The sequence below is a fragment of the Egretta garzetta genome, unplaced genomic scaffold (genome assembly GCF_000687185.1).
Source record: "Egretta garzetta isolate BGI_Z169 unplaced genomic scaffold, ASM68718v1 scaffold410, whole genome shotgun sequence".
In the NCBI taxonomy this organism is placed as follows: Eukaryota; Metazoa; Chordata; class Aves; order Pelecaniformes; family Ardeidae; genus Egretta; species Egretta garzetta.
The window spans coordinates 157,354-163,519 of NW_009258276.1; the positions used below are offsets into that span (position 1 = coordinate 157,354).

The window sequence follows — 6,166 nt, forward strand, 5'->3', positions numbered from 1 at the left end:
GGGGTAGGGGGGCGGTTGGGTTGGGGGAGCTTAAAGGGTCTTTTCCAACCTAAATGAGTCTGTGATTCTATGATTCTTCCCCTCCATTATCATCTTCCTGCTCCTCGTGCTTCTTCTTCTCCAGCCCTTTCCCATCCCAGGAGGACTTACTGGGTTGTTTCAACTGTGCTACTGCTCAGCCCTAAAAGGAGAATGACAAAGATCCACGCCACCGAGAGGTACTAACGGGATTTATCTACCCATCCTGCAACTGCCCAGAGAGCAGAAACCTCCTGTCTTGACTGTCAGCCTCGCAGCTCTCATTAGGAGGGAAATACGATACTTTCCCCAGCTAATTAATTGCATTTGCTGATGCTTTAGCAGGAGATGCTAAGTGCAAGGGGCAGAGGAGAATTCCCCAAAGTTGCTCCAAGTTCTTTCAGATGTGAATGGGGAGCAAACATGATGACATTAGCCAGGCTAAGCAGCCTGTTAGTCTTTAAAAATGACAGTCATCATATATACCCTGCTGATTAGGTATCAGAGGGAGTGGTGAAACCTGTACAAATGCTCTATTAATCACAGACCTGTATTCGTTAATGCCAGCTTAAAACACACTACGACAACGATAACGTTACAAACACAACCCAGGTGGCTTGGAAAGTGCACACAGAGCCCGGGCTGACGTCTCTCTGGGGCGGCGATGGCATGCATTGCTCCTTGAGTTCTCTTAAAAGCCCTTTGTGTGGGACCACAGACACTGCAGGGGTGACAGAATAGAATAGAATAGAATCGTTTGGGTTGGCAAAGCCCTTGAAGCTGCCCCAGCCCAACCGCCCCCCTACCCCTGCCATCCCACCCCCAAACCCTGGCCCTCAGCACCGCCTCTGCCCGGCTGTTAAATCCCCCCCGGGCTGGGGACTCGACCCCTTCCCTGGGAGCAGAGCCCGACCCCCCCGGCTCCCCCCTCCTCTCAGGCAGTTGTAGGCAGCGATGAGGGCTCCCCTCAGCCTCCTCTGCTCCAGGCTGAACCCCCCCAGCTCCCCCAGCCGCTCCCCAGCAGCCTGGGGCTCCAGACCCCTCCCCAGCTCTGTTGCTCTTTTCTGGACACGCTCCAGCAACACTACGTCTTTGGGACTTGTCCATGGCCAGCAAACTCTGCAGCCAAAACCGAGCCATAGCTCACAACACATCCTCCACAGCACGTCCTCCACCCCAAACCAGAATTATTTCTTCTTATACTCAAGGTATCCAGCTGAGAGGGTCAGGGTAGGATGCATCTTTGAGCTCTTGTGGTCTCTGATGCTCCAAACTGCCAGATATCTACCCGGATTCTCCTCAAATATGCTGTGACCTGCCAAGTATCCAAAAAACACATCCATGTCATGGACAGGGACTAAGTGAAGGACTGTGGTGGAGCCTCACCGTGAATGCTCCTTATTCCCCATGGCTCTGGCATAAAGGCAGACCTCTGCAAGGTCTGCAGCCAAACCTTGGCCACCAACCTGAATACCCATCTGAGAGCTCTTACAATACCCCGCTGTCAGTTTTGGCACACGCCACCAGAAAGGCCTGATCATTTGCCTTCACAGTCATGAGGGACGGAGGAATAATACCTCCTCCAGCTTCAAGGTGCTTACGTCTCCATTCTTTGTAGCCTTGCGTTGGAAGCTGATTTCTTCTGCATCTTCTTCAAGGGGCCAGGACCAGGAGGGAATCAGATGTGTTAAGACTCCTTGAGGGATGGGGAATTGGGTCCAGATTCCTTTCTGTGATGGTCTCTGCTAGGACAGTAGCTTAACATTTCAGGTAGCAAGCAGTATTCCCTTCAAAGTGCCAAGGATCCCGGATGGGCCTATCCTGAACATTTTGAGAGCATCCCTGGTGACCTCTCCCTACTCCTGGAAAGCCGCTATCCTCATAACCAACTCCTGAAGTGACACAAGCTCCGCAGCGCAGGAACGGTTCTTAATGACATATTCAGGGACAAAGAAAAGGACGCTGGAAGGTGAGGTCTGACACTGGTCCCACATGGGTTTTACTGGACTAGGGTAACTTTAGCTGCAGGTGCCACTTGGGGGCATAACGTTTTACCGAATGGGCCGGTGATGTTCCTACGTGCTGGGAAGTGGGGCGGCACCGAGTTTCCTCAGCACTCTGTGGTCGCAGCGACTTGTTTGCTGAATAAACCGATGCTGGAGACTGTTTGCAAAGTGCAGGGCAGCTTTGCCTTCTTCACGTAAAGCCAAGGTAAGTTTGAGCAGTTGTCCTCTCAAAGCTGCGCTCCTTCCTGTAAGGAAAAATGCCGATTCCCACCAGAAGACTTGTTTTTGGGACTTTCTCGTGCTGCCTTTTTTGCATCAGCTTGAAATGTTAAACGTTTGATGGATAAATGTTTGATTTCTACGTGTTGAATGTTTGACGAACGGGGCACTCAGTGAAATCAAGTCTGGTTTTCATGGGGATCTCTACTTCTGACTGGGCTTTATGAAACCTTCACGCACTGCTGCAGCAATTATGTTTCAGTTGCCTACATTAAAAATTATGCATATTCAAAGAAAACAAAACAATTTGGGCAGCTATGCAGGGCAAAACAAAACTTTGCTGGGCCATGTTCTCAAAGGAACGAGCCCGCTGCTGGGGGGGACCAGAGCCTGAAGGTTTCTGGATAGTGCTGGTCAACCAGTAAATATTAGTCCAGGCAAATCAAGTTTCCAGAGCCAATCTTCATAAATATACCTGACACTTCAGAAGAGCCCTGAAATGTAAAACAAAATAAAAAACCCCCAATGAACCCAACCCTCTCCCCAGTGAGTTCCCGTAAGTACAGCCAGCAAGACCGAACAGCAAGTCCACCGCTCGTTAAAAGCTTCATTTCACAGACTCCAGCGGGAAAAAGACAGAAGACGCGTGTGGCCTTCAAAGGTCACCACTGCTCTTCCAAAGACTCCAATTTCATGTGCAACGGGTGAGTCCAAACCTACAGCGGGATCCACATGGATTTATTCAAGAACGGGAAGGGAAGACGACATGCGAGCACAGACACAACGGAAACGCTAGTTTGCTGAGCCTGGAAGGAAAAGGAAGGGGAAGAGAGGAGGAAAGCCAGCAGCAACTGCACACGAGGGTTATAAGGAGGGACTAGAAGTGTTAAGAGCAGCAGAGTAACTTCATTTTCCATCCAACTATACATGAAGATGAAAAAAAAGCAACAACCCCCTCTTCCCACGCCTTCACGCCGACACTACCGACTACAGGGCAGAACGGGGAGATCCCTGAGGACAAACCCTGCGGTCTGCAGAGGTGCTGGAATAAGACGCAGCTGATCACAGGATCACAGAACACCTCGAGTTGGAAGGCACCCGTAAGGATCATCGAGTCCAACTCCCTGCTCCTTGCAGAAGCAGAACTGTACATAACTTCACACAACTCTGTAAGATTTCAGTTTGCTTTTAAATAACCTTGAACTTTTAATGATGACAATAAGTAGGAACAATCCATGGGGTGAAGGCACGCACCTGAGCTGTAGCTGTCTGTCGAGGACTGCGAGATGGAGCGGGAAAGCGAACGGCGGCCGATCTTCGTCGGGCGCTTGTTGAATTCTTGCTTTTGGTCAGCAAACTGGATCTGTGAAAAGAAATTAATGATTAAGTCAGATGTAAAAACCCAACAGGCTGATACAGAAGATTAACGCCAAGAACTTGAAGCCTTGAGCAGAGGCCAACACCCTCTCAGTTGCGGGCTGAATCGCAATTCCTGTTATTTAATTTGGGGCAGGGTACACTAAATTGCCTGCTTCGTTTGATTTCAGACCCCCCGCCAGACACAGCATCAACACACTCGCCTTTCAAACACCTTGAAGCTCCTCGTCCAACCATACCCATCAGAAAGCTTCCGTCCCCATTACACACAAGCTTATCTTTCCAAAATGCTAACGATAAGGGTTATTCGTCGCAAGAGAAGCCCCACCAGGGCTCCCCAACGCTTGCAGAGCTGATGCGGACATTGACCTACCGCGCAACGTTTATTGTGATGACCAATAGGAGATGGTCCCTGTTCGCTGCACAAAATACAAAAGGCAAAAATAAAAACTCTCGAAGTAACGAATGCGCTTCCAGCTGCACTCTATATTAGGAAACATTTGAGGTTAGATCCAACGCTCAAGGCTGTTGAAACTGTTGGGAGCGTGGGTGCCTGGAGAGCACAAGTATTTAAGAGCATCGTAGTTAAGAGTACACAACTTCACACAACAAATCAAGCAACGAAGGATAAGGCATGGAGCAATGTGCAGACTGGCAAAATGTCATTACCCAGGTTGGACAGAAGGAACCGACTACCATTTACCGGCAACGCCTACAACAGTACGGCAGCAATGGATGTAACACCAATATTTTGTGGCGTTTTGCATCCGCCCGTTTTTTTAATGGAGCTCACCTCATTGCAACGAGTTGTTGTGGATCATAGAATCATAGAATCACAGAATGGTTTGGGTGGGAAGGGACCCCCAGAGGTCACCCAGCCCAACCCCCCTGCAGGAGCAGGGACACCTTGAACCACATCAGGTTGCTCACAGCCCCGGCCAACCTGGCCTGGAATGGTCCCAGGGATGGGGCCTCCACCCCCTCTCTGGGCAACCCCTGCCAGGGTTTCACCACCCTCACTGGAAAGAAGTTCTTCCTTAGATCCAGCCTAAACCTCCCCTGCTTCAGTTTAAAGCCATCCCCCCTTGTCCTGTCCCAGCTGGCCCTACTAAAAAGCTTGTCCCCCCCTTTCCTCTGGGCCCCCTTGAAGCCCTGACCGGCCGCACTCAGCTCTGCCCGCAGCCTTCTCTTCTCCAGGCTGAACACCCCCAACTCTCCCAGCCTGGCCTCAGAGCAGAGGGGCTCCCGCCCTCGGATCATTTTAGTAGCCCTCCCCTGGCCCCGCTCCAACAGGTCCATGTCCTCCTGGTGCTGAGGGCTCCAGAGCTGGACGCAGGGCTCCAGGGGAGGTCTCACCAGAGCAAATGGCAACCTGCTCAACCTGAGATGAAGAATCAAGCTCGTTTGCGTTTCAATCATCACCAAGGAATGAAGATTTCAGACACCCTGGCAACATTTGTGAAGCCCCAAGACCAGCAGGGGGTTTGAGAGCAGCCGAGCACAGCCCAGCTCAGCCCTGCCCGTGTTATGGCTGTGGTAACTGCCAAGCTGAGAGATCAATACTTATCTCTCAATCAGCAAACTGATCTGCTCCAAAGCATGTGGAGGACAGGAGGGATAAGTGAAGAAGCATCACTTCTATCTAGGCACTTTTAAGGGGAGAATTACATTTAATGTTGGCATTTACAGAACAGGCTCCTGCTGGTGGCTTCATGCCTTCCCTGCCCAATGCACTGCGTGGAGGAGGAGAACCTCATTCTCCAGGCTTCTTTTTACTCCTGCCCTTGGTTGGAAAGAACGGCAAGAAGGCCAAGTAATCAGTATTTCCTTACTGTAACCTGCCCAAGGCCAGGTTTTCACACCAACCAAACATCTGCTCTTACAGGTCATTATTAGTGATTTTGCCGTAGAAACTCAACCCTTCCGTGCCCCGTTGACGTGCACCTTGGCTTGAACTTAAGTCTTAACGCTTCTCTGCTCACATCAGCACCGACCTTCAGCTAAGGGACCCCAAAGGGCTTCACAAGCATTGGACACGTTTCAACAGACACTAAAACCGCTCAGAGCCCACCTGCCTTGGCCAAGGGACGCGGCGCATCTCAGAACCACACCAGCAGCCCAACGTCCCTTTTAATTCTCTCTGTATGTGGCTACTGGGCCATATTTAAGCATTCAGGAGAACAGGATTACTGCTTTAGGGAATATTTTCACCCCCAGTGCTCCCCGCTTTGTAAGCCAACCGCTGGCGCTCCCACCACGCTCATCATTCATGCTAAAATCTCAGGGCAATTGGAAACACGACTTCCAATGGCAAATTTCCTTGGACTTTGCTACAGGCATCAACTGACTCCATCTGGTGCAACGGGGTTAAATATTTACATCTCCAAAATAGGGAAAGCCATTAATTGAGCCTATTAACAAACCCCTTGGGGTATTTTGAGAAGGTAGTTCTGTTTAAAGAAGTCGCCTCACCATAAAGAATTTGATCCCGTGCTGGGAACGCAGATTCAAGCTCAGTGGTTTAAGCAGCAGCGCTTGACGTTGTG

General features: G+C 50.5%; 1 protein-coding gene across 1 annotated transcript in view; it reads right to left on the reverse strand.

Annotated features, from left to right (window-relative positions):
* Positions 1-3,603, reverse strand: part of AHCYL2 (adenosylhomocysteinase like 2) — a 34,225-nt gene extending 30,622 nt beyond the window's left edge. The window contains exon 1 of the mRNA XM_035891767.1: positions 3,498-3,603. The gene's annotated coding sequence lies outside the window, so the exon portion shown is untranslated. The remainder of the gene's footprint in view (positions 1-3,497) is intronic.
* Positions 3,604-6,166: the final 2,563 nt, after the last annotated feature.